The sequence below is a fragment of the Nipponia nippon genome, unplaced genomic scaffold (assembly GCF_047370975.1).
Source record: "Nipponia nippon isolate SJK-2023a ecotype South Korea unplaced genomic scaffold, ASM4737097v1 scaffold_3, whole genome shotgun sequence".
NCBI classification, from domain to species: domain Eukaryota; kingdom Metazoa; phylum Chordata; class Aves; order Pelecaniformes; family Threskiornithidae; genus Nipponia; species Nipponia nippon.
In genome coordinates, this window is record NW_028262347.1 from 50,732,875 (window position 1) to 50,745,020 (window position 12,146).

Genomic DNA, 12,146 nt, shown 5'->3' on the forward strand with positions numbered 1-12,146 from the left:
GAAAAAGCTAGTATTAAGTATTTATCTTGGTGTTGTTTTAAAAAATGCATTTTTAAATCCGAGTGCCAGTTAGCTGCTAATGGTTTATCACGGCAGAGCATGAAATCGTTTTGCTTATTCTCTCTGTTACGCTCCTAAAATATCTCAGGCCATGTTTAAGCCTACCTCAGCCAAGTGATTTTGGCTCCGCGTTCTACGATGTGTTGCTCGCGTGATAACAAACATGCCGCCATGAAGGAATGTCTGTTGTGTCTGTGAAAAGGATCGCTGCTTACTCTGCAAGTTCAATCGCATGAAAATAACCATTTTCTCTGCCTAGAATAGGACTTCTAAAATAGTTTTTAGTAATTTGTGGGACAACAAATTTTAGTATTTCCATCAGTTCATGGTGCCTGGTATTGACACTGGTCCGTAAGCGAGAAGCTTACCTCTCGTGTTTAGTGTTCTGTTATGTTGCACTGCATCAAATCGAGCCCCCTTTATTTCTGGAAAGCTGGGACCTCATTTGTCACCGTTTGACTTTACTCCAGGGTACGAAAAAATAGCCTTGGATTAATTTAAACTTTCAATTCTTTTTCCCCCTTCTTCTCCTCAATACTTTTGCATATTGCTGCCTAATACTATTAAGACATTTTGCTTCACAGAAACCTTCTGTTATCCCATTTATCTGTTCTTGCCTGTCGAACCCTGTTTAGGATCAAACATCCACAATCACTGTAGAAATGTTGGATTTCTCAATGTTTCCCAAACATTTTTGGATGCTTTTCAGGCATTTTGAGGGCTGAAAATCTATGATGTGCTGGACTGCTGTCTTTAAAGTACTTCCTCTTCTGCCCAGTTACTGGAAGCTGAGTCTAAAACACGTGTTCCCTGCGTGTACCCTCTGCCATTTTGTTATTACATTAATTCATAAAATCGGTATTTTAAAATCTTCCCCTGTATTACGCTGCCACTCACAATCTTTCTACGTTCTCTTCTACTAAAGCTTTCTCCTGGGTCATCTGAAGCATGACCTAATTAGAATCGTACTCTCACAGTAATTCCACCTAGTTAGTAATTCCAGTAATTCTGTCCTCCCGATTTTCTAGGTCTTGAACAACTACATAAAGCTGTCTTTACCTGTTTCTCTTCGCTTGAAAACCTGGAATTAGAAATCCGTCCATTTGATTCTTGTCCCACAGCTAGCAGAAGAATAATCCATGCGAAAGTTAGTTTGGGATTTCTGTTTTCTGCCGCTCCTCTTCTCTGTAATTGAAAACTTGAGTTGCATAGTATTGGCAACGTTAAGTCTGCTCTGGTGTCTTTGTATCCAATTTTAGGCACTTGGCCATGTGCTTTGTATCTAGTAGTTACTAAGCTCATTGCTAAGGATAGCGTGCAGTTAGGCACATCTTACTGGGTGGTTTTTTCCTTTTTTCATGTCTCGGTAAAAGCCTTGTCAGGCGTTGCTTGCTGGCCTGCCACCAGAAAACTCTGTTTCAGTCAAGTATCAAAACGTTTGTCCTCAAATCCGACCATTTAAATCGCAGTTCAGTTTAGCTCGATGTCCTAGTGGAAACAAAGTTCTTTCACTTCCTCTAGTTAGACCTGAATTAAAAAAGGAAGCGTGCTTTTAAAACAGGTTTTTGCCTGTTCTATGTGCAAATTACGTTGTTCCGCAGGGTCTTGGTACTCCCACCAGGAGGCAATCTCGCACAATAACGCAACTGGATTTGTCTGAACCCAGAGAGGATGGAGCTCTATCATCGAATTTAACGCTATGAGACATGCATTAGCTGCTCTTTAATTACATTAAAGAGGAACTTCCTAGCAGGTCTGAAAGTGGCTGGATTCACAGGGTCGAGGGTTCTCGTGCGGGACTTAGGCGCCCGTTTGCTTTGACGTTTGTAACGTGTAGCAGAGAGGTGTGCTCGCGCTTGAACAAAAAAAGCCTCCACCCTCCCGGTTTTGAAAAAACGAGCCAACAGCGGAGCGGTAACGGCACCCAACTGCCAAATACACCCATGTCACAGTTCCGTGCCTTTGTGCTTCAGTTCCTTGTGACTGTGATGGAGGGAGCAGTTATCCATCCGTCCGTCCGTCCATCCATCCATCCCTTCCCGCCCCTCCGCTTACTCAGTCCTATAGGGAAGCTCCCTTCCTGTCCGTTTGCCGTTGTACTAGGCCTGAATTTCAGCTGCCATGCCTAAACTCTGCTGCACCAGAATAAACCACTGCTGCAGCTCCGTCACAAGTCACAGTCGTGATGCTGTTTAAAGCCAACGCTGCATTTCTCGGTTACTCCAATCTTTATGAGTTTTAGCAGCTGCTCTGCTGTAATTCCTCACGTGCTCGTTGTGTCCTCAAAACCAGGATGAAGTTCGATAATGAAGAGCTCGGATAGATGGAGACTGCATTCCTCCTCTGTAATAGAGGATGTATATTTTGTTTGAATGCTACAATATAATAAAACTGACTTAAAGCCCACCGTTCACTAGAATAAGCGTCAGACAAATGGTGTACCTACGTTAAAGTCGGATTCATCTCTAAGACCGAGAGAGCTGCTAATTAGACATCTAAGCCTGAGTTCGTCTTTGTAGGCTCCCCTTAGAGTCAGTTGACACAAAACAAGTACCCACACAAGGCAGCTGATCTTCAAGATTTTATTGTCCAGAATATGTCGCACAAACTGTTCTCTGGGGGTGCTTTTTCCTTCTTGCCTGTGAAGGGAGGATGAAGCTTAGCTGAGATTCAGATGCCTGTGTCAGAGCAAATGGAAGCAGCCTTACCTTGTTGTTTGTTTTTTTATTTTTTTTAATAGAGCATATATGTAAAAGAAAAACATTCCACTTAAGATAAAAACTCTTTTGCTGTTTCTGCTAGCCTTCAATAGCAAGGAGTCCGTATATAGGAACTCTTTTTTTTTCTCTATAGAGTAATTCACACACGTTTAATTTGTAATTTTGAATAAATTGTGTATAGGATTTTAATCTCACCTCCTTATATTTAATCAACCCTCCAATGCTAAAAGATAATACTTAAGCTGGTGTTACTTTGTTGCATTTGGTGTGTCGTCCCAGGGGAAATAAGATAGTTACGTATTTTGTGTATCTCTATAGCACCTCTTCTAATGAGCTCGTGATCCCAGCTGTTACACAGCCAGGTACTTCTAGAAAAACGAACACAATACGTGATAATTTACTGGGTAGTTTGCACAGAATTCTCTGAAAACTGAAGTACAATGTACACAGAATGTTAGTTCCGCTGTATATAACCACAGCCGTCAGGACACTGCGCATCAGAAGGCGGGAGCTACGCGGCAGCTGCATGAACCAACCGCGCAGCAGTTTTGCACTGCGTGGCTTCTAGAGAAGAAGTTGTTTATGGCGTGGAGTAGCGCTTCATTAGGTGTCGTGGTGTAGGTGAGAAATGATCGCCAACCTATCACAGAGTTTTTCACCACCTAGAGGCACCACGGGAGGCTGGAACGGCCAACAGAGCTGAGAAACTTTGCCAACTAGTCTTTCTGAAAAATTAAATAAGTAATAAATACAGAAAACAGTTGTGCTTATATTCAACTTCACTGCTTGTCAAGATGAAAAACAGTCTGGGGTCAGAGCAGTTTACCATTTTAAATAAGGCCAGTTTTGACGGCTACCGAAGTTTACAATTCCTTAGCAAAAGAATCTCCCTACCAGCAAAATATGAGATACCGTGGAAAAAGAATTCTGGAAGAGCTGTTTTTTAGCATCTCTTCTGCCAAGGCTAATAAAAGTTCAACCGTGTAGGTATCGCAGAAAATAAAAAGTGAACAGTGAAAAGTGACTGTTAAATTAGGCTACTGCATTAAGCCATTATCACGTAGAATAAAAATTAACCTAAGTAAAAGATTAAACTATTAAAGCATGACCTTACTGTACAAACATATATTTCCTACTCACTAATGCTAACAAAACAGAGCTTTATAGTTTCGTGTAAAGATTAGTGTTTCTTAAATACTGCTAGTCTTTCTCATTATTCAAATTTATGGTGTATTTGTTTAAACAAATAATAAGCTAGTAGCGTTTCTCTGAAGTCAACATCTGTAGGAGTTCTACGGGATCGGAGCTGTGCTGCAGCAGTCATCTTCACCTTCTCCGTTAGTTAAGAGACACCGAGGATTTCAACTGAATAATAAACCAATGCCAGGAAAATATTCTCCTTGACCCCTAATTAGTTAACAGTTGGTCGGTGTACAGTAGCATAAGGCTTCACATCCCTTTTCGTATTTTTTTTGTTATTTTGTAATTTTTAATCCGTTTTTCGTACAGTTAAAATGCTGGCACTAGTGATGGGGAAGCGGAGGGTGGCAGCGAGTTCCACAAATTTTAGAATTGGATTAAGAAACAGGATTTCCTATCCAGAGTAGAGGCACAGTGCAAACAAAATTCATGGTAAGTTCACCATAAGCAGACATAAGAAAAACGGCAGAGAAATTCCCTTTCTAGAGCATCTATTTGTATGTTCAAATCTACTAAAATAAACGTGCTGTGTGTTAGCTGCACGGGTTACAATTCATTGACTTTATATGGCCGTATTTGTTGAAGAAAAAGATTTGCAATGAGCCCGAAGAGGGCACTGGTAAGGCTGAAAGGTGACACAACGGCCTGTGAAGGGAAGAGCAGCGGTGGTCCCGATGGAGAGCAGCTGTGGTTCGTACCTACACAGTGCTTAGCCAGTCCTTGTCCAGACCGAGGGCAAAACCTTGAATCGCTGGAGCGGGGTGAGTGTTTTGCTTCCCTCTGACCAAGGTCTTAACTCGTGACTTCGTGGAAATGATACTTGAGAAGCCTCATGTTTCTGCAAGAGCGAAGCGTTTATCCTGCAGTCAAGCTCCCCACGTCTACGCTTCACCTCAGCCGGAGGCGGTCCCCAGCAGCAGACGGCTACTCGGGGTGCCCCGCGCACGCACGTCCCTGCTGGCTCTGGCTCAGCCTCTGGCTGCGGATCCCCACGCCTCTTCGTTGCTTCCCCTGTTCTGCCCAGCCCTCTTTAAAGCGCCGGCTGTGCACCCCTGAGGGGAGAGTTCGCGCCAAGCGCTGCTGCTCCCAAGCCCGTCTTGTCTGTCTTTACCCTGTCTGCTCTTCTAAACTGCTCAAGCTGATCGCGCACCCTCGAACATCGCCGCGTCCCAAAACATGTCATACGTACCCTCGCTTTCGTGCTAGGAAAGCACCGTTCTCGCAGGCTGCAGTACCGTTTCACGTGATTTCAGATACTTCGAACTGAAAGATAGGCAAAAAATCAGAATGACATGTTGGGTCTACAGGGGCACCAGCAAGGAGCGCTGTGGGATGTGAATACCGGAGCCCGCTCTCGAGGGAACCAGCCCCAGCTACTGTGAATATCTGCCAATTCTCTTGGCATCTGGGACTTTTTTTATTTGGAAAAACAAGCGTGCTCTCTGAAATCAGGTAGTTGGGATCCACGTTGTTTTCACAAACAACCTGAGCTCGGACTGTTTTTGTCTGTTCGGACTACTAAGTCTGAATGAGTCTGGTGCAGGCTTATGGAGACACGCAAAAACAGCAACTCACGTGCATAATTACTGTTCTCTAAACAACTCGAGTCATCAAGATTGTCCAATGCGGTTCAGAGATGCCCCAGTTGAGCCTCCTGTAAAAATAAAAGGATTTTTCACCTGGATAAACAAAATATGTGAGAAGAAAGTATGTTTCTATAACTTCAAACAAAATCTGGATTTAGGAGCAAGCATCTTCTTCAACGGTCTATGTTGGAGTAAATGAACCGTACCGAAGGTCACTAAATGTCAATGTTCCGTAATTCTCAGCTTTCAGAGGATCAAAGAAATCTAAAGAAATGGTTCAAGTTGAGGCATTTGGCAAAATAATGAGGTGAAAGGCTTTCAAAGTTTTCTGGAGAAAAAAAAAACATGATTGAACATAATTCTTAAAGTCTTCATTTAGGCATTACTACATAAAAATGCTGTGTTTCCATTTCAAGGCTAGTGAAATGTCAACAAAAGAAAACAGTGGTATAAAACACAAATTAAAGAGCTGTTTTTGAGTTATTCTCAGGACATAAGGGATTTATTTATTTATTTAAAAATCCGTGATGCTGGCAAATAAGCTGTTCACTTTAAATAGCTTGCCAGGTGTTGTTTTGTTTGGTTGTTTGTTTTTTCATTTTTGGCTGTACTCATATGATATTTTTTATAAATTTTAGGTATTTTTAGATAATTTTGCTAGAAATACACTACTGGTTCAGCACAGATTTTTTAAACAGTTCATCTCCTTACTTGGCATAATCTCGCCCCCTTAGAACAGCCCAAGGAACTGATCCTGAAAATGCCCAAGGAGATTAAAAGATACGCTTCAACTGATTGTTGAAGTGTAACTGTCAGAAGCGTAACTGATGGCGTCGTTTGGGGAATTTCATTCTTGTTGCTGCATCTTTTTCATCAGGCAGTCCAAGGGGATTTCATTAACGTCTCACTAGTACCTCTGACTAAGCAGGAATTTTGACTAGATTGTGAAAGCTTCTCAAAATAATCTATTTGGAAGTGTTAAGTATATAAATGCAAATTGAGTGGAAGCAGCTGTTATTTACATTCTCTGGACGCAGGATTCCGCTCCCTGATGGACAGACAAAAAATGCCATTGAAAGAACATGAAGAAATCGGAAAAGTATGGATCTGGTAAAATATATGCACTGGACCACATTGTCAGGTGGTATAAGTTGGTATAGCTTCATAGGTTTGCCACCGTAACAACATATAGCCCACCTGCCAGCAGGACTTGAAGAGGTTCATGTATTTCTTGGAGGAAGGGGCGGGGGGTGGTGAAGGAATGAACATGCTGAAAACAAAAGCTTATGAGCAAATTCATGTTTCAGCCTTTTATGCAATGGCTACCAGAGAGCCAGGCGTTTTCAGAAATAGTCTCCCAGAACAAAGCCCTCATTCACAACAAGATTTTGCTATGGACTTCTGTTAGTTTGAGATTATGTTCTGGAAAAATTACAAAAGCTCCTGAAGAATGCGAGTAGCATATTGTAGACCAGTGTGCCTGCAAGCGGAGGACTGTGCTGAGGGAAAAGAAAGCACGGCGTGAAAGCTCGCCCCTTCAACGAACCCCAGCTTTACCTTTTTATTAGCCTGGCAGAGGCCCTCCGGCATGTCCCCGGTACATGTCCCCCTCCACTTACCTGGAGCAGATCCCCGCTGTCACATGTTCCGCTGGGAAGCTCACGCTACCTCCTGCCGTGCCCGCTTCTATCTGTAACATCACTGGCAACCACCTAGAGTACAACGAACAGCAACGGACCATCCTCAGAAAAGGCTGGGCATGTTTAAAAGTGTACATAGAACGCGGCAGCTAATTTCATTTGGACCAAACCCCCTCAGTCAAATCAGCGTCAGGAACCTGGGCGGGGGAATTAAAGGTGGGATTGTTTTGCTGGGTTTTCCTTACAGGAGGGAAAGGAGTTGATACAACCAACACAGCTAAAGCTCAAGCACCACAGAAACCCTTGGTTCTTAGCACCCGTGGAGTGATTCACGCCAGGATTAGTTCTGTTTGACCTGGGATTGCTTTGTGCCTGCCAGCACACAAAAACTGTCATAACACAGGCAAGCGTGGGACAGAAATTTCATTCTTGTTCCGTTTTAGATATAGACTCTTGCCCGCTCTTCTGTCTTACGCGAACAATGATACATCGGATGGGTAAACGCACCCTTTAGTTCCTTCCTGGAACAGAGACTGATCTACGGCAGCAGGTTTTGCAGCTTCCTTCCGTCTAGCATGATGTGGCCTGAAATGCTGGGGAAAAATTCTGCTGTGCCTCAGGCATCTTTCTGGATCAAATTTATTCCCGGAGGGATAATTTATCAGAGAAGTGAGCTCTGAAGAGAATGCTAAAAATAGTGTTAAAATTTTGAAACCCGGGGCAATGGCACCGAAAGTCGGAAAAGATGTCTAGCCCAAACTCACACTTTATAAAAGGCTTTGCATATTTTGTAATAATTATGGATATTATTTCCCCTCTCCCATTCATTTACAAAGACAGAGAGATAGTAACAAACTTCAACAAATCTGAATTTGGTTACGCAGAGCCATCTGTTAATTCTGGGATATGGCAGTAGAGGGCATCTAAGGACTTCAAGTCACATATGGTAGGGGATTAAAATCAGATGGCTGAGGGAGTTAGTACTCTCATCCCCAACCCTTCTCCCCACCCCGTGACAGAATTTGCCACCTCACGACCAAACAGCTCATGAAGCTGCTCCTGAACGACTGCAGTTTTGAGCCATGCTGAAACCGGGGTTGATCTTAACCCACCAGACTGAAAGCTGAAGTTGTTTGGGAGGAGGTGCGTGAGTTAATTTCTCATCCCTGCTGCAGGCAGCACTCTGTCAGAGCCACGGGAAGGATGGTTCAGGTACAGCACAAGGGGAGGTAGTAACTCCCTCAAGCAGTCCATCCGATTTTATCTGCTACTGTTTGAGCTTTAATTTCCACATCCCTGGCAAAACTGCTTGCAGGAGGGGCAAGCAATCCTGGGAATGGACAGGCAGTGCCAAGAAAAGGCGAGCTGTGGACCAACGCTCTTTCCTTAACCAGGAAGAGTAGCCCTGTGTCTGTTTCCTCTGTTGAGCCCAAAAAATGCCAGGCTGTCTGTCTGGCCTGCATTTCAGTTGACGTCCTCCCAGCATGCCAATCCATTATAGGACGATGCCTGGAGCCCTCCTGACAAAAAACAAGCACTAATCGTGACAAATCAAGAGAGAGAAGGTAGTTGGCACTAGCACTGTTTTCTGGTCATCTGTTCGGGTTTGTATGACATTCCAGCCCCTCTCTACACTGCAGCGGGGCAAGCAGCCATGCCTGTCTTGAGCCAAAAGAAGCCAACGCGTCAGAGGCAGATTAAGTTCATTACCTGGCGCTAACGCTTAACGCACTCATCTGAAAAATGTATTTGGTCTGAGCAGCATATACACATACCATGTGAGACTTTTGAAATTATATAAACACAGTAGTACATGTTGATTATCCTGTTATTCAAACTCCTAAACACAGCAACATGTCAGGCCTTATGCTGAAGTCTATTATAGCCTTAGTCTGAAATTTAAAAGTGGCTCATGCCCAGGAAAAGGTTCTACAACTCATTTAATGATTCACAGTACTCCTGAAATGATATTCATCTGTCTGCTTTCCATGGCAGCCCTTTCAGTCATAAACACTTAATTGTAGGAATTCATCCTCAAGGCCAAATAGCTCTGAGTGAATTAAACCATCTTTAATATAAGAACTAGAACGGTGATTTAAAATTAATCTTTTTCTGATGCGAGACCATTTATTCAGAGACATAAACCCCAGTTTCTTCTTCATCTTTGTTTTACTTTGCACTCAAAACTCTTGCCTTTGGAGATAGCCACTGCATCACCTGTTTTAATTTTCCTTATGTGTTTCAGAACTGACTCTTCGCCAACGAAGAAACTTTAATTACTTACGGATTGGCAGAGCATAGGAGAGCTGCCTGCATGCCGTCTGTCAGGAAAACTTTTTTCACAGACATTACTTGCTCTCTTTTACTTTGAGAAGTAGGACTCGCAACTGGCAAGAAAACATCTCAAGCCTCCTCAAGCATAAAAGGCTTGTTTTTTCTGGCAGCACCTAGGACGAGAATGCAAGATTTCACAGTGCTTTCAGCTGTGCTATCTCTAGGATTTTTCTAAAACAAAGACAAGAGTGTACATTTCTCCAAAACTCCAGAACTTCAAAGAGCGTGGTTGTGAACACGTGTATGTATAGGTGTGTGTGTATATATACACCTATGCGCTCTTTCTCAGGTATATACACACTTTCTCAGCCAAAAACCAAGGAAAACAAATATTACAGTCACAGCATCTTATACTGTAATCTGAATATTGAAATCCATAGCAAATATTCTCCTAGCAGTTGTTCAAAATGACTGCTATCAAAACAGTTCTTGCCAGTAGTCTTTTCTTCTATCGTGTTCATAAAAAAGGAAGCGTGATAGGGAAGAAAATGTAGTCAAAGCATGTATATTTACAAATTATCCGTGGGTAACTTTCAGCAATATTTAGCTAGTTCCAGCCAGAGTGAAATTGCGTGCATGTTCACAAAATAACAAAGTAACAGAATTCTGCTCACTGTTTATAAAGAAGCCTAACATAGTATAAGGTGAAAACTGCTGTGTAAATTATTTTTTTATACTTAGTACCCTGTGTCGCTACGTTCCACTTTTCCTTAACAAGTCCAGCCAAATTATTTTTATGTTCTTTTGTTTCTACTTTAAATTGTAAATAGTAAATGAGAGAAACTAGAAAAGCACTACATTTAATGTTTTTAGTTAAAGATCCTAAGTGTGTCTAGATAGCCTCTTACTCAATGCAGTTGAGGCCTTTAGATGCTAGACCAAGTTTTAAATAGTATAAAGCACATGATGAGACGAGAGAAGGATTTAAATGCCACCTTTTTATGGTCAGAGTTTCACGCTTGCCAGTGATTATCCGTCTACCTATCCACTGAACTAAAGGAAATGATCCTTCTTTTTCTCCACCGTCTCTGAAAGAAAATAATCTGGATGTTATTTCAGAGTACTGCTCTCTTAGTGCTATCTCTTGATGGTTTGCTTTTAAATTACAAGTGCTGGTTTTCTTTTAGAACACCACTGATTCATAGAAATTATTCACCGTTTTTTTATTATTCTCCTTTACCAAATGTATATTCTTAAGAAAGATAAAGCATCCACATCAGAATAGATAAAAATGACAGGAAATAAGGTGGCAGCTGGTTAAGAGTAAAATTGTTTGGTATATATCATAATTTATTTCATCAAAACATTCTGTTCCTCGGGCAGCTGGAAAGAGCAGAGTGATCCCATTTATGAAAATATTTGTTTTCTCTCTGCTGCATTTATTATGTTTTTGGGAACTCTTTGTGAAATAAGCAAACCTTGCTCCTGTCTGCTGAGTGAGAAATTCTCCAAGGGCTCACACTGTGGACCTTGTTCATGGTGCGGGGCTACAATTAACTTGTTCTAATTTGCTCGAGGTAGAGGCTCAATATTCATATTTCTCTGCTCAAGACCCAGACGTGCTGCCTGACCGCTGCAATCGCGGGACAGGGAGGAACCGTGGCAGTTACACCTTGTTATTTAGATCAGTTCAGGTAAGCAGTTGTCAAAGTATCGTCAATAAATACACCTATGTGATAAGCAATAGCTGGCCTTTTAACTAAAGCGGATTTTATCTGACCAAATGGCATGTCATGGATAATGGATATTCTGTGCTCCATCTTCGGGAAGTAAGGATGCAGAGAGCAAGGAAAGGCCCTTTGTATTCTTTCAGATAAACCTAGCTAAAAAAATCAGTCAACCTTTTCAGCGAATCAAAGCACATTTAGCAAAATCAGCTGGGCCAAAAATGCATTACCCCCTCCTCCACTCACGTCATATTATATAAATAAATCAGCGCGCTAGCTCTCCAGTAAATTTGGCATACTTTTCAGGAACAAAGTGAAAATCATTTCTAGCAACAGGCACTTCACACTATTGTAAAAAAATTTGTTGCCTCCTTCGTTGGTCATGAAAGGGATTTTTGCCTAAAGGAAAAATAAAAAATAAACCCACTTGCCCCTCCCCTTCTCTTTTTGAGCACATAGGTTTGAAAACAAGTCAGACATATAATATATTCTGCTTGTGATTTTCAAGAACTCTTAATGTTCATGTTTTCACTACCAAGATAAATCTCGATTAAAAATATCTACTATATGGATGATATACTGCCCAAACCAAAACGTTCATGCGCAGTAGAAAGTATCTGGAAAAGAAATCAGAAATTCCTTAAATTTGTGCCTTTCATCTCCAGTCGGATGATATGCCTCTCAAACTGGCTCAGAAGCATTCATAACTGTCTACATACCGGCAATATTTGTCCTAGAATTGCTACCCCAAAACATACGGACTAAAAATAAATAAAGCACTTGGTTTGAGTTGTACTTACAAATTTTAAATCCCCATTTGTATAAACTAATTTTCTCTTCATATTAGTGACTCTGTTTAGAAGAATTACTGTTTGTTACATGACAAATCAAAAAACCTTGTTTTGTTTACATGATGGAAAGCTAAGTTTTCAGAGCCTG